Below are 16,592 nucleotides of genomic sequence, written 5' to 3' on the forward strand. Positions count from 1 at the left end.
GAAAGACATAAATTTTTGGGAGCCAAAGGGTGTGATGTTATGGATTGAATTGTGTCCCCCCAAAATATGCGTTGTAAACCCTAACTGTATGCCTGTGTATAGCCTGTGTATAGCCTGTGGCTATAATCCCATTTGGAAACGGGTCTTTGTTATGTTAATGAAACTAGATTAGTACAGGCTGTGTTTTCAGTTAATCTCTGTGGAGATATAAAAAAGGTTAAACAGGCAAGCAAAAGAAGCAGTGATGGGGGAAAAGAGATGCCAAGCTACATGAAGATTGCCCACGAGCAAAAGCTCAGAAGAGACAAGGACCTTCCTCCTGAGTCGACGCAGAAAGAAAGGCTTCCCCTAGAGCCGGCACCCTGAATTCCAACTTCTAACCTCCTAAACTGTGAGAAAATAAATTTGTTTGTTAAGCCCATCCACTTGTGGTATTTCTGTTATAGTGGCACTAGAACTAAGACAGTGATCCATAGATATAATGAAATCTTGATCCAAATCCCAAAGACATTCTTTAACAAAATGGAAAAATTAATTTCCAACTTTATATGGAAAAGAAAGAGGCCCTGAACAGCTAAAGAAATATTGAAGAAGAACAAAGTAGGAGGCCTCATACTTCCCTCAGATCTCAGAGCTTTCTATACAGCCACAGTAATAAAACAGCCTGGTACTGGTACAAAGACAGACATATAGATCAATGGAACAAAGTTGAGTACCCAGAAGTAAATTCATCAATCTATGGACAGGTGATCTTCAACAAAGGGTCAAAGTCCATTCAATAGAGAAGAGACAGTCTCTTTAACAAATGCTTCTGGCAAAACTGGATATCCATTTGCATAAAAATGAAACAGGATCCATACCTCACACCATACACAAAAACTGCCATATTTTTATGCAAATAACACTCACCTTCTACATTTGTCTGCCAACTTTGCCCTCCCCACAAGTCATTTTCATAACCACACTATGCTAGTTTTTTTACAGCTACAAGTAAAAAAAATTGGCATAGTGGCACTCTTAGCAAACATAGAAGGCACACGTTATTTGCGTAAAAATACAGTAACCCAAAATTGACCAAAGACCTAATGTTAAAACTAAAACTATTAAATCCCTGCAACATAATATAGAGACAAAGCTAGGGGTCATAATTTTTGGCATAAATACACTATCAAAAACAACTAAAAATGAAAAACAACAGAAGATAATCTAGATAACTGAGACCTCCTAAAAATCAAATGCTTAAATTCATCAAAAGTCTTTACCAAAAGAATAAAAAGAGAACCTACAGACTGGGAAAAAAAATTTGGCAATGACATTTCTGACAAGGGTCTAATCTCTAAAATATACAAAAACCTTCAACACCTCAACAACAAAAGACAAACAATCCAATCAAAATATAGGCAAAGGACATAAGCAGACACTTCATTAAAGAAGGCATTCAGGCAGCTAACAAAACATGAAGAGATGCTCACGATCATTAGCCATCATTGCCGTTGAGTGGATTCCGACTCATAGCGACCCTATAGGACAGAATAGAACTGCCCCATAGGGTTTCCAAGGAGCAGCCGGTGGATTCAAACTACTGACCTTTTGGTTAACAGCCAAGCTGTTAATCACTGTGCCACCAGGGCTCCCATTAGCCATTAGAGAGATGCAAATCAAAACTACAGTGAGATACCATGTCACTCCTGCAAAAATGGCACTGACCAAAAAAACAAAACAACACATACGGGTGAGGTTGTGGGGAAATTAGAACTCTCATACACTGCTGATGGAGTTGTAAAATGGTACAACCACTGGAAAACACTATGGCACTTCCTCAAAAAGCTAGAGATACCTTATGATCCAACAATCCCACTCCTAGGTATATATCCTAGAGATTTAAGAACAATAACACAAATAGACATATGCACAACCATGTTCATTGTAGCATTATTCACAATAGCAAAACAGTGGGAACAACCTAAGTGTCAGTCAACGGATGAATGGATAAACAAATTATGGTACATATATACAATGGAACACTATGCAACGATAAAGAATGATGAGTCCATAGAACAAAACATGGATGGATCTGGAGGACATTAGGCTGAGTGAAATAAAGCCATCACAAAAGGGCAAATATTGCATACCACTTTTCTCAAAGCCAAGAATAGGTATATACGCAAAAGCAAAGTTTTTTGATGGTTCCCACTGATGGAAGGGAAAGGGAGGGGATCAAGGGGATCAAGTTGATCATTTACTTTGATCAGGGTAAATGAAGACACTGAGAGGTACGCAAGAATAAAGGACAACTATGGTAAATGCTATAACATATACAATTTTGTAACAAAAGTAGTACCAAGCAAAAAATATGTGGGTGATTACATAGGTAGATATGTATGCTATATGGGTATGGGAAGGAATGTTTATGCATTTGCGGGCATATGTATACACATGTTTGTATGTGCTGCATATATATTCATATTGTTATTTTTAGGTGTTGTCAATTCAGTTCCAACTCAGAGTGACCCTGTGTGTAACAGAATGAAACACTGCTTGGTGTTGCACCCTTCTCACAATTACTGTCATGCTTGAGCCCACTGTTGCAGACGCTGTGTCAGTGCATCTCCTTGAGGGTCTTCTTTTTCGCTGACCCTCTGCTTTACCAAGCATGATGTCCTTCTCCAGGGACTGGTCCCTCCTGATAAGATGTCCAAAGTACATGAGATGAACTCTCGCCATCTTTGCTTCTAAGGAGCATTCTGGCTGTACTTCCAAGACAGATCTGTTTGTTCTTCTGGCAGTCCACGGTATATTCACTTTTCTTCAGCAACAGCATAATTCAAAGGCATCAATTCTTCTTCAGTCTTAGTCATTGTCCAGCTTTCACATGCATATGAGGTGATTGAAAAGGCCATGGCTTGGGTCAGGCACACCTTAGTCCTCAAAGGGACATCTTTGCTTCTTAACACCTTAAAGAGGTCTTTTGCAGCAGATTTGGCCAACGCAATACGTCATTTGATTTCTTGACTTCTGCTTCTAAGCGCACAGATTGTGGATCCAAGTAAAAGGAAATCCTTGACAACTTCCATCTTTTCTCCATTTATCATGATGTTGCTTATTAGTCCAGTTGTGAGAATTTTTGTTTTCTTTATGTTGAGGTGCCATCCATACCGAAGGCTGCAGTCTTTGATCTTTCTCAGTAAGTGCTTCAATTCCTCTTCGTTCTCAGCAAGCAAGGTTGTGTCATCTGCGTATCGCAGGTTGTTAATGATTCTTCCTTCAATCCTGATACTGTGTTCTTCTTCATACAGTCCAGTTTCTCAGACTATTTGCTCACTATACAGATTGAATAAGTATGGTGAGAGGATACATCCCTGACGCATATGTTTCCTGACTTTAAACCATGCAGTGTATCCCCTTTGTCTGTTCGAGCAACTGCCTCTCGGTCTATGTACAGGTTCCTCATGAGCACAATTACGTGTTCTGGAATTCCCATTCTTCGCAATGTCATCCAAAATTTGTTATGATCCGCATAGTCGAATGCCTTTGCATAATCAATAAAACACAGGTAAACATCTTTCTGGTAGTCTCTACTTTCAGCCAAGATCCACCTGACATCAGCAATGATATCCCTCGTTCCACGGCCTCTTCTGACTCTGGCTTGAATTTCTGGCAGTTCCATGTAGTTGTACTGTTGCAACCACTTTTGAATGATGTTCAGCAAAATTTTACTTGCATGTGATATTAATGATATTGTTCGATAATTTTTGCATTTTATTGGATCGCCTGTCTTTAGAATGAGCACAAATATGGATCTCTTCAGTCGGTTGGCCAAGTAGCTTTCTTCCAAATTTCTTGGCATAGATGAATAAGCACTTCCAGCACTGCAACCGTTTGTTGAAACATCTCAGTTGGTATTCCATCAGTTCCTGGAGCCTTATTTTTCATCAGTGCCTTGGACTTCTTCCTTCAGTACCATCAGTTCTTGATCATATGCTACTTCTTGAGATGGTTGACTATCAACCAATTCTTTTTGGTACAGTGACTCTGTATATTCCTTCCATCTTCTTTTGATGCTTCCTGCATCATTCAGTACTTTCCCCGTAGAATCCTTCAATATTGCAGCTGGAGGCTTGAATTTTTTCTTCATTTCTTTCAGCTTGAGAAATGCCAATCCTGTTCTTCCCTTTTGGTTTTCTAACTCCAGGTCTTTGCACATTTCATTATAATAGTTTACTTTGTCTTCTCGTGCCACCCTTTGAAATCTTCTGTTCAGATCTTTTACTTTATCATTTCTTACATTCGTTTTAGCCACTCTATGTTCAAGAGCAAGTTTTAGAGTCTCTTCTGACATCCATTTTGGTCTTTTCTTTCTTTCCTATTTTTTTAATGACATTTTGCTTTCTTCTTTTATGGTGTCCTTGATGTCCTTCCATAACTTATATGGTCTCAGTCAAATTTATTCTTGAGACGGTCTCTAAATTTAGGTGAGATTTTGTTTCTCATGGACTTGCTCTAATTTTCTTCAGCTTCAACTTGAACTTGCATATGAGCAATTGATGGCCTGTTCTGCAGTCAGACCCTGACCTTGTTCTAACTGACGATATTGAGCTTCTCCATCATCTCTTTCCACAAATGTAGTTGTTTTGATTCCTGTGTATTGCATCTGGTAGGGTCCATGTGTTTAATTGCCGTTTATGTTGTTGAAAAAGGAATTTGCAATGAAGAAGTCATTGGTCTTGCAAAATTCTATCATGCGATCTCCAGCATCATTTCTATCACAAAGGCAATATTTTCCAACTACTAATTCTTTTTTGTTTCCAACTTCCCATTCCAATCACCAGTAATTATTAATGCATCTCGACTGCATGTTTGATCAGTTTTAGACTACAGAAGTTGGTAAAAATCTTCAATTTCTTCATCTTTGGGCTTAGTGGTTGGAGCATAAATTTGAAAATTTTTGAAAATAGTCATATTAACTGGTCTTCCTTGTAGGCATATGGATATCAATCTATCACTGACAGTATTGTACTTCAGGATAGATCTCAAAATGTTCTTTTTGATGATTAATGTGATGTCATTTCTCTTCAATTTGTCATTCCCAGCAGAGTAAACCATATATATGATTGTCTGATTCAGAATACCAGTCCATTTCAGCTCACTAATGCCTAGAATATCAGTCTTTATGCATTCCATTTCATTTTTGACGACTTCCAATTTTCCTAGATTCATACTTCATACAGAGCCCTGGTGACACAGTGGTTAAGAGCTCAGCTGCTAACCGAAAGGTCAACAGTTTGAATCCACCAGCCGCTCCTTGGAAACCCTATGGGGCGGTTCTACTCTGCCCTGTAGGGTCACTATGAGTGGAATTGACTCGCAGTGGGTTTGGTTTTTGATTTTTATACTTCGTACATTCCACGTTTCAATTATTAATGGATGTTTGCAGCTGTTTCTTCTCATTTTGAGTCATGCCACATCAGCAGTGAAGGTCCCGAAAGCTTTACTTCGTCCACGTCATTATATATATATATGTATACTCATATATACCATAAAGCACATAGGGGGCACTGTTATGGAAATTCCCTAGACAAATCCAAACACCTGGTGGGATTGATTTACTCGGTTTGAAGGCTCAGGACCATAGTCTCAGGGGACAACCAGGTCAACTGGCATAACATAGTTCATGAAGATAATGTTCTACATCCCAGTTTGGTGCATAACATCTAGAGTCTTAAAAGCTTGCAAGCAGCCATCTAAGATACAATTCTTGGTCTCTTCTTGTTGGAGCAAAAGAGAATGAAGGAAACCAAAGACTCAAGGAAGAAATTAGTCCATAGGACTAATGGCCCACGCGAGCCACAGCTTTTCTAACCGGAGACCAGAAGAACTAGATGGTGCCCAGCTAACATTACCTACCGTTCTGACCTGGGACACAATAGAAGGTCTCAGTTTGAGTGGGAAAAAATGTAGAACAAAACTCCAGTTCATAAAAAAGATCAGATTTACTGGACTGATAGAGACTAGTGGAACCCCTAAGACTATCATCCTAAGACACCTTTTTAACCTAGAACTGAAGCCACTCCTGGAGGTTACCTTTCAGCCATAAAATAAACAATAACACCCGTGAAGAGTGTGCTCCTTTAAACAATCAAATATACGAGACCAAATGGTCAACATTTACCCAAAAGCAATGATGAGAAAGCAAGGAGGGGGTGGTAAACTAGAGGGATGGAAATGGGGCAGGCAGGGTGGAAATGGGGAGAGTGCTGACACTCTCAATTGTAGGGATTATAACCAATGTCACAGAATAATTTGTGTATGAATTGTTGAATGGGAATCTAATTTGCTGTGTAGATTTTCACCTAAAACACAATAAAATATTAAGAAAAAAAAACCTCAATGGAGCAGTTCTACCCTGCACAAGTAGGGTTGCCATGAGTTCAAATTGACTCAAAGGCAATTAACAAAAACAACAGGAACCTGGTTTAGAGATGATAAACCTGACTTAAAGATAGTAAATATAATTTACATTTATCAAGCACTTACTATGTGCCAATCATCTTAATAAGCACTTTATATGCATAATCCCATTTAATTTTCACAGTAATCCTATGAGATAGATAATGTTAGTTCATCCATGTCTTAGTCTTTTTATAAATACAAGCTATTCAGTAAGAAGAAGGAAAAAAAAAAGAGAGTCATCCAAAGAAAAGGTCCCCTGGTAGGGCAATGGTTAAGTGCTCAGTTGCTAACTGAAAGGTTGATGGTTCGAACCCACCCAGCAGCTCTGCTGGAGAAAAGACCTTGCAATCTGCTCTTGTAAAAATTTCAGCCCAGAAAACCCTATGAGGCAGTTCCACTCTGTCACATGGGGCCACTGCGAATTGAAATCAACTCAACAGCACATAACAGCAATCCAAAGGAAACAGTAGGAAGAGGGTAATAGACAGATATATATTATTTTTTTATAATTAACAAAATAGGAAACAAAGATTTCAAGAACAAAAAACTTAGCTAAGCCAAAGTCTGGTTCTTTGAAAAGACTAATAAAGTAAGAATGATCTCTAGACTGATGGAAGCAAATAAAAATATAACACGTAAATAAAAATATTAGGGATAAAAAGAGGACTTCACTATTGATACAGAAGAAAATAATAGTTGAAATTTAACACCATAAACAATTTCATGTCAAAAAAGTAAACATACGGCAAAATGAAGGACTTCCTAGAAAAACGTCACTACCCGAAACTGATGCAAGAGAATCCAGAAACCTCAATGGACCTAAACTTCTTGAAGAAAATGAATCAGTAGTAACACCCATGCATACATACACACCAGGCGTAAAGCAGGTTTTCAGGCTAGTTTTTCCAACCCTGAGGAAACAGGAAAATAGAGGCCCTTTAGTGCTGCCTGATACTAATAGCTAGCGTTTATTGAGCACTTAGTGTGTACCAAGTACTGTACTAAAAGTTTTAATGCATCATCTCATATGAGGTAGGTACTACACCCATTTTACAGACGAGGAAAGTGAGGCCCAGAGATTTTTAAGTAACTTGCCTGAGTCCTGCAAATGGTAAGTATGGAGCTGCAATTTGAACCAGGTTCTCCTGCCAGCTCCAGACTAGCATGCATTACCTCTCCATTCAGGTGCTTCTTAGAACTGGATGAGGGGAACTGCACAGTCTGGGTCTTAGGGATGAAAAAACAGGCCTTATGGTTTGACTCAAAGTCTATTTGGGATTCCTGCCCCTGTTGAGCTCACATTCCAATGCTCTGGGATTAGGTGCTCTTGTTTTATGATCCTTCTAGAAGATAGCAGCTATTGTCATATGAGGAACATTGTCCTTTGGAATCTGAAGATTATCAAGCTTGGAGGTAGGGCCTGATGGGTATCTCAGCCCCATGATTAAGAACAAGAAGACAGCTGCCTAAGAATTATGCAATGTTGATATCTTACATGCAGAATTCCATGATGACAAAGGCCATTTACAATTTTAAAAATGTCAACAAATGTATACAGTTTCCTAGGGTGGGTTGTCTATTATCTTGACTAATTCTTATGTTACAGATAAGGAAATCATGGCTCAGGATGGTGAGGGAAGGTGTCCAAGGTCACACAGCTAAGTCACGGAGGCAGATGTTTTATTTCCAAATTCTGTGGCCCCACCTTTGTCATGGTGGTGTTGGGTACAGTTCCCTAGAGCTGCCGTAACAAAATACCACAAACTGAGTCTTAAAACAACAGAAGTTTGTTCTCTCACAGTTCTGGAGGCCAGTAGTCCAAAATCAAGGGTTCAGCAGGGTTACTTCCCTCTGGAGGCTCTGAGGGAGAATCTGTTCCATGCCTCTCTCCTAGTTTCTGGTGTTCGCCAGTGATCCTTGTGTTCCTTGGTCTGTAAACTCACCCCCTCACACCACCCAATCTCTTTCTCCGTCTTCACATGTCATCTCCCTTGTGTCCAAATTTCCCTTTTCTTACAAGGCCCTGGGTGGTGCAAACAGTTAAGCGCTCTACTACAGAGAGGTTGGTAGTTGGAACCCACCCAGAGGCACCTCAGAAGAAAGTCCTGGCGATCTGCTTCTGAAAGGTCCCAGCCTTGAAAACCCTGTGGAACATAGTTCTAGTCTTAAACACATGAATCTGAATCAATTCCATGGCAACAGGTTTGTTTTTTTTTCTGTAAGAACGTTAGTCGTAGGGATAGGGCCCACCTTAATCCAATAAGACCTCATCTTAACTTGATTACATCTGCAAAGAGCCTATTTCCAAATAAGGTCACATTCTCAGGTTGCGGGAGGACATCAATATTTTAGAGGGAGGAGAGCACTATCCAACTCAGTACAGATATCCTAGAATCCCAGTCCAACGAAAGAATAGCACAGTTCTTTGGAGTTTGTGGTGGTGGTACCTGTCCTCCACGCAGGCATGGATCCAGATTTTGTGGGGCCTGAAGCTTTACGGTCTGGGGCAGGGGGAGGTGCTTTTTAAAACAAAGGCTATGCAATTATGTTTACAAATTTTACAAACACGTGTGACCATGTGAACACATTGCTAGGGCCCCTGCCCGGGCCACAAAGGGGCCTTGAAACTTACATTTGAGGAGCCTAGCAGCAAATCCATTTCAACCTCTCTGTTCAAACTATCAACTCAGCAGCAAGGGGTTTGGTGTTTTTGTTTTATTTAAACTATGTTTTCTGATTTGAATCTGGGGCATAATAAGAAAAATGGTTGACCAGATAAAAGAGGGGTGTAGCAGTATTATTTATCGAATGTTTTCAATAGGGGCCCTTAGCCCTCTGCTAAGTCTTATCTCATTTAGTCTTCACGGGAACTGTATGAAGTTAAGTATTATTGTTAGCCCCATTATACAGATGAGGTAACTGAGCCTTGAAGAAGTAAATGACTTGCCCAGGGTCACACAAACGGAGACTGCAGAGTTGCGAGGAAGTCGGTCTGATTTCTGGGGTTCATCCTGCCTTGTTGTCACCAAGATGATCATCCCAATGTGGGCCTTTCCTGCTGTCACCAACCTGTGCTGTAAGCCCCACCATGACTCCCTAGTGCCTGTTCACATGATGATACTGGGTCAGCCAATGATTTAGAAAGTGATGTCGTTTCCCAAAATTGCCACGTGTTTTAAAAAGCCATTTGGAAAATTATTTGCTTTGCAAACATAGGTTTTATGGCCTCAGTGCATGAAAACCTAAGGAAGTGTTTGAGGATTTGCTTCATTTCAGTAAATATTTGGTTTTGCCATTGATTTAAAAAAAAAAAAAAAGAAAAGACATACATAGTTTACAGCCAAAAGGGCATTGTTGTAAAAAAATATGTATAACACAACATTTGCCAGTTCAAGAGTTTTTATGTGTCCAGTGCAGTGTCGCCAGTTACATTCATCGTGTGGTCAAAAGGTGCACTTTTTAAATAAACTTTTTATTTTGGAATAATTACAGATTTAGAGAAAAGTTGCAAAGACAGTAGAGAGGGTTCCCATGGACCCCTCACCCACTTTTCCCCATTGCTAACATCTTACATCATCAGCATGGTACCTCACAGCTAAGAAACCAACGCTGGCACATCGCTACAGGTGAACTCCAGCCTTTTATTTGGATTTCACGAAAGGTGCATTTGAAAAGGACTTTCATAGCTAACATTTGTTGGACATCTATTATGTGCCAGGCATTGTCTCAAATACCTTGTATCTCATTCCATTCATGCAGCTACATGGTGTGGCAGGTATTTTTCTTTATCCTCATTTTATAGATGGGAACACTGAAGCCCAGAGACGCCTATGTGACAGCTAACAAATGGTGGAGAGGGGGCTTGAACGCAGGCAGTCTGACTCCAGAACCCCTAATGTAGATCGCCATGTTAAGTTATTTCTTCTTGTATTTTTTCCTGAGGAAAACATTCTTGCTGTATGCTTCTAGCCACCCAGAAAGGTCACCACTAGCCCAGAGACCCCATTAATTCATTCGTTTATTCGTTCACTCACTCACTCAACAAATATTTAACTTCACCCTCAACTTCTCCACTAAATGGTCAACAATTATTTTAAAACAAAGATGAGAAGATCAGAGGGGCAGGAAAACTAGATTAATGGACATGGAACATCCAGAACAGAAATATTGAGAATGTTCATGCATTGTAATGAATGTAACCAATGGCACTGAACAACTTATGTAGAAATTGTTGAATGGGAACCTGAACTGCTGTGAAAACCTTCACAGAAAACACAATAAAATATTATTTTTTAAACAATTATGTGTATTTTAAGTTTATTAAGAAAATGTTCTGCATCCCACTTTGACGAGTGGTGTCTGGGGTCTTAAAAGCTAATGAGCGGCCGTCTAAGGTCCACCAATTGGTCCCAACCCACCTGGAGCAAAGGAGAGTGAAGAACACCAAAGACATAAGGAAAATATTAGCCCAAGACACAGAAAAGGCCACATGAACCAGAGACTCCATCAGCCTGAGACCAGAAGAACTAGATGGTGCCCGGCTACCACCAATGACAAGGAACACAACAGAGAGTCCCTGATGGAGCAGGAGAAAAGTAGGGTGCAGAACGCAAAGTCTAGTAAAAAGACCAGACTTAATGGTCTGACTGAGACTGGAGGGACCCCAGAAGACATGACCCCCAGACTATTCATTAGCTCAGAACTGAAACCATTCCTGAAGCCAACTCTTCAGACAAAGGTTAGACTGGACTGTGGGACATAAAATGATACTCGTGAAGAGTGTGCTGCTTAGCTCAAGCAGATACATGAGACTAAATGGGTAGTTCCTGTCCAGAGGCGAGATGAGAAAGCAAAAAGGGACAGGAACTGATTGAATGGATACAGGCGATCCGGGGAGAAGGGAGGAGTGTGCTGTCACATCATAGGGGGAACAGCTAGGGTCACATAACAATGTATGTATAAATTTTTGTATAAGAAACTGACTTGAACTTTAAACTTTCACTTAAAGCCCAATAAAAAAAAAAATGTGTATTTTACCAACCTTTAAAACTCTTTGTCCAATGAAATCCATTTATGGATGTGACCTAGAGGCCTGCCGTTTGCAATCCTTCCCAATCCTCAGTTCCCTCATGGGTAAAACAGGGCTAAGAAAAGTCACTCTGAAATCTAAACGGGTTGATATTGGTAAAGCACTTCGAACAGTGCCTGGCATGACATAGAAGCAGTTTGCATTAGTGTTGATTTTAAAATAATAAGTTGGTTAAGTAGAGGAAAGTATTGGAGCTGAGTCACTGATTGCTTTTTCCTCCCTCTACATACAGACCCCTAAGTGTTGAATAACCGAATCTTTCAGCTTTCAACCATTTTCGTCATGTGGACACAGCCTTGGCGCACTGCGTTTGAGCTCAGTCAGGGCCTCCCTCTGCAGCCATGAGGTTGGAGCCATCAGAGTCCTCTGTTCACACGAAAAAACGCAAAGGCAAAACACTTCTCTGTCCCCAGGGATGTTCATATGTGTGGGCTGAGGCTTAGTTTGTAAAAACAATGATATACTCTGCCAGGTATCAGCACTCATGCTGATCATGCCCCTGAGGCAGCCTTGTTATGCATATGGATATGTACTTTTTTAATATATCGGATCTTCCATCTAGAAATTTAAAGTCAGACAGCTGACCTTCAGTCTACTCAGATGACCATTTTCTATTTCTGGCATTTTTTAACTTAACCCACTCCCGTCGAGTTGATTCTGACTCATAGCAACCCTATAGGACAGAGTAGAACTGCCCCATAGGGTTTCCAAGGCTGTAATCTTTACAGAAGCAGACTGCTACATCTTTCTGCCATGGAGTGGCTGGTGGGTTCTAACTGCCAGCCTTTCGATTGGCAGCCAAGCGTTTAATGACTGTGCCACCAGGGCTCCTTTTCTGGCACTAAAAATAAAAAATAAAGTTCAGCTTGGAAAGGCCTAGAAGTGTCTATCTCTGAATTGTGAAGGATTGTCTCATTTTTAGCCAACCTTTTTTTTTTTTTTAATTAGGATGTACTATACTTCCAAACTGGATACGCTAGAAATTGGCAGTGCAACATAAGATGCAAAGTAACTTTGACAGTTACCGTCAAAAGGACCCTGTACAACCTTGTAATGCAAAAAGCTTTATACAATACAAATCTGCAGTAATGCACACAAACCTTGACAGTATGATCATCTGAACATAATATAAGGAGTTAAAAAAGGATAGAAGAGATAGTGCCTCATTTTTAAAAAGCTAGTTGCCGTTAACGCCGACTCATGGCGATCTTGTGTGTCAGAGTGGATCTGCGCGCCATAGGGTTTTCAATAGCTGATTTTCGGAAGTAGATCACCAGGCCTTTCTTGTGAGGTGCCTCTGGGTGGCCTCGAACCTCCAACCTAACTGCACCACCTAGGTCTCATTTTTTAGTTCCCTGTAAAATGAGGGAAGCTATCCTCAAGGTACTGCTATGGCGGAATGGCAAAGGAAGCTGCACTTAGCACTGATGCAGAGTCTTAGGCTGAAACATGTTTGGAGCAACTGATAGGAAAATTCATACAGGGCCAGTGCTGCCCCAGCTGCCGTCGAGTCTATTCCAACTCATGGTGACCCCATGTGTTTCAGGGTAGAACTGCCCCAGAGGTGTCATGGATTGAATTATGTCCCCCCAGAAAATGTGTGTATGAATTTGGCGGGGCCATGATTCCCAGTATTGTGTGGTTGTCCTCCATTTTGTGCTTGTAATTTTATGTTAAAGAGGATTAGGGTGGGATTGTAACACCCTTACTGAGGTTATCATCCCTGATCCAATGTAAAGGGAGTTTCCCGGGGGTGTGGCCTGCACCACCTTTTATCTTACAAGAGATGAAAGGAAAGGGAAGCAAGCAGAGAATTGCGGACCTCATACCACCAAGAAAGCAGGCAGCAGAGTGTGTCGTTTGGACCTGAGGTTCCTGCGCTGAGACGCTCCCAGACCAAGGGAAAACTGCTGCACCACAAGGACCTTCCTCCACCGACAGAGAGAGAAAGCCTTCCCCTGGACTGGACGCCTTGAATTTGGACCTGTAGCCTACTAGATTGTGAGAGAATAAATTTCTCTTGTTAAAAGCCATCCACTTGTAGTATTTCTGTTACAGCAGCACTAGATGACCAAGGCAATCGGTGTGACCTTTCAGAAGCAGACTGCCAGGCCTCTGTACTGAGAACCTTTTGATTAGTTAGCCAAGCACTCAACTGTGTGTACCACCCGGGGACCCCCTGTGGTCTGTGTGCGCCACCTGGGGACCCCCAGTGGTCTGTGTGCGTCACTGGGGACCCCCAGTGGTCTGTGTGCGTCACCTGGGGACCCCCAGTGGTGCTATAGGGGCAGAAATGAACTTGAGGCTGTCCAGTGAATCCTTACTCAGTTGGGCCCTGGGTCCCCTAGTCTCCGGCCACAGGGATGGGCTGGGGGGTTTCATTTGTTGGCTAGGAAACCTCCTGATACTTGGATCTGACCTGCTGCTGTGGCAGAGTTGAGGGGTGGGCTGCTCATGTGGGCCCTGGGTATGGGTCTTGGGAACCAGCTCCTTTTCCTGGGAGTCATCACATTTCACCTGCAGATCATCTGGGCACCAGGAGAGAAATCAACCAAAGGTTCGAGGTCACCCTTCTGCATTTTGTCTTAAAAATGTGACATTATGTGACAGTTCCAAATTTGTATCAGATTTTTTGAATTAGCTACACAAGCGGTTCCCTTGTTTCCGCGCCTTCCTCAGGGCCCGCATTTCTAATTCAATAAGATTGGGAATTTTTTAAATATACAAATAGCAATTGTACCATTTATTCAAACCAAACAGGCAAGCATGTATTTTTTTCTCCCCTGACCCAGTAGTAAAAAACCCATTGCTGTGGAGTCGATTCCAACTCATAGCGACCCTATAGGACAGAGTAGAACTGCCCCATAGGGTTTCCTAGGCTGTAATATCTTTTTTTTTTTTTAATTGTTGTAATTAAACGAACTTTACATTTCAAGTTAGTCTCCCACACAAATTTTTTTTTTTACATACATTGTTTTGAGACCCCAACCGCTCACCCCATTCTGCGACAGCACACTCTTCCCCTCTGCCCCTGACTCCCATGAACATTCAGCCAGCTCCTAACTCTCTGCCTTCCCATCTCACCTCTGGACAGAAGCTGCCCCTTTGGTCTCTTGTATCTGCTTGACTAAGAGGCACATTCTTCACGAGTATCACTTTATGTCCCGCAGTCCAGTCCAATCCCTGTCTGAAGAGTTGACCTCGGAAATTGTTTTAGTTTGGGGGCTAGGATATAATCTTTATGGAAGCAGACTGCCACATCTTTCTCCCAAGAAGATGGAACCACCAACCTTTTGGTTAGCAGCTGAGCACTTAACCACTGCGCTACCAGGGCTCCTTGACCCAATAGTAGCCCGTTAGAAACATTCACAATGAGAGAGAGAGAGACAGTGTGTGTGTGTGTGTGTGTGTGTGTGTGTGTGAGAGAGAGAGAGAGAGAGAGAGTACAGGTGTCTTAGTTATCTAGCGCTGCCATAACAGAAATACCACAAGTGGATGGCTTTAACAAAGAGAAGTTTATTTCCTCAAGTAAAGTAGGCTACAAGTCCAAATTCAGGGCATCAGCTCCAGGGGAAGGCTTTCTGTCTCTGTTGGCCTTCTCATCAATGTTCCCCCAGACTAGGAGCTTCTCTGTGCAGGGACCCTGGTCCAAAAGATGCACTCTGCTCCCAGCACTGCTTTCTTGATGGTATGAGGTCCCCAACTCTCTGCTTGCTTCCATTTCCTTTTATCTCTTGTAAGTGGCCACACCCCAGGAAACTCCCTTCACATTGGATCAGGGATGTGACCTGAGTAAGGGTGGTGTTCAATTCCACTCTAATCCTCTTTAACATAAAATTACAATCACAAAATGGAGGACAACCACACAATTCTGGGAATCATGGCCTAGCTAAATTGTTACACACATTTTTGGGGGGACACAGTTCAGTCCATGACAATGGGTGTGTGAGATTTTTGTTAAAATTGCTTAAAGGCACAAAGAGTAGGTTAGCAGTCTAAATTAACTTCTTGAACTATGACACATTTAGGTCATATTATTTAATTTTTTTCTTCCTGTGTGTTTTCAACTAACTGATAAAAAAGATTAGTCACGAGCAGGTTAGTAAGGAGGGGTAATGTGGTACCTCAGTATTTGGCATCATAGCCTAACACACCCTCAGAAAACAGCAAAGAATGCAGCTTTTCACGTGGTAGCAGCCCTCTGAAACATCTAGTTCCCCACAAAATAAATCTCTCCACGTGTATGATGCTTTAGTGATGACTTCATATATTTCTCTCTAAACGGCAACAAAAAAAACATCCCTTATGGAATATGATAGATTAAACACAGTGTATAATCAACTAATGATTTATCTTTTGTGTTACTTACCATGCATCCTACTTTCTGTTAAAAAAAAAAAAAAAGTTTGTTTTATTTTGCTTTTTTGTTTGTTGGCTTAAAATTTATTTTCTCATAGTTCTGGAGGCTGAAAATCAGCCGTGTCGATCACTTCTGTGTCAGTAGTCCCTGGAGTCCTCGGTTCCTTGATGATCCTGGCCTTGTAGATGATGTTCGTGTGGTATCTGTCTAAGAAGGTTTATATTTTACAGAAGAATTTAGCTAAGAGTCTGTACTTTGTAGGTATTCAACAGTTAAATAATTAAAAGGATTTCCAAAACCTAAAAAAAAAAAAAAGTTCAACTAGCTTAAATACACTTGAGACAACATAACGCTTAAATAGCTATTAAAAGTCCAGGCTATTTAACTAATAAAAAGTACGCACAGTGCATTTATTTATTTATATAATTTCCTTTTTTTTTTGAACTGGGTAATACGATCGTATATTACAAACTTTAAAAGGCACAAAAGGGTGTATAGTGAAAAGCTCTCCTATGCTCCCCAGCTTCCTGGATTTCCTTCTCAGAGGCAAAGTAACAGAGCCAGTTTTCAGGGACGGCTCTATTATTCCATGGATTTCATCAAAGAGCGTGCAATACAATGTGCAATTCCATATTTAAATGCTCCAAAAGGCAGGGCTGTGGGGACCATGGTCTCGGGGAACATCTAGCTCAA

The sequence above is a fragment of the Trichechus manatus genome, unplaced genomic scaffold, assembly GCF_000243295.1.
Source record: "Trichechus manatus latirostris isolate Lorelei unplaced genomic scaffold, TriManLat1.0 scaffold00008, whole genome shotgun sequence".
NCBI classification, from domain to species: domain Eukaryota; kingdom Metazoa; phylum Chordata; class Mammalia; order Sirenia; family Trichechidae; genus Trichechus; species Trichechus manatus.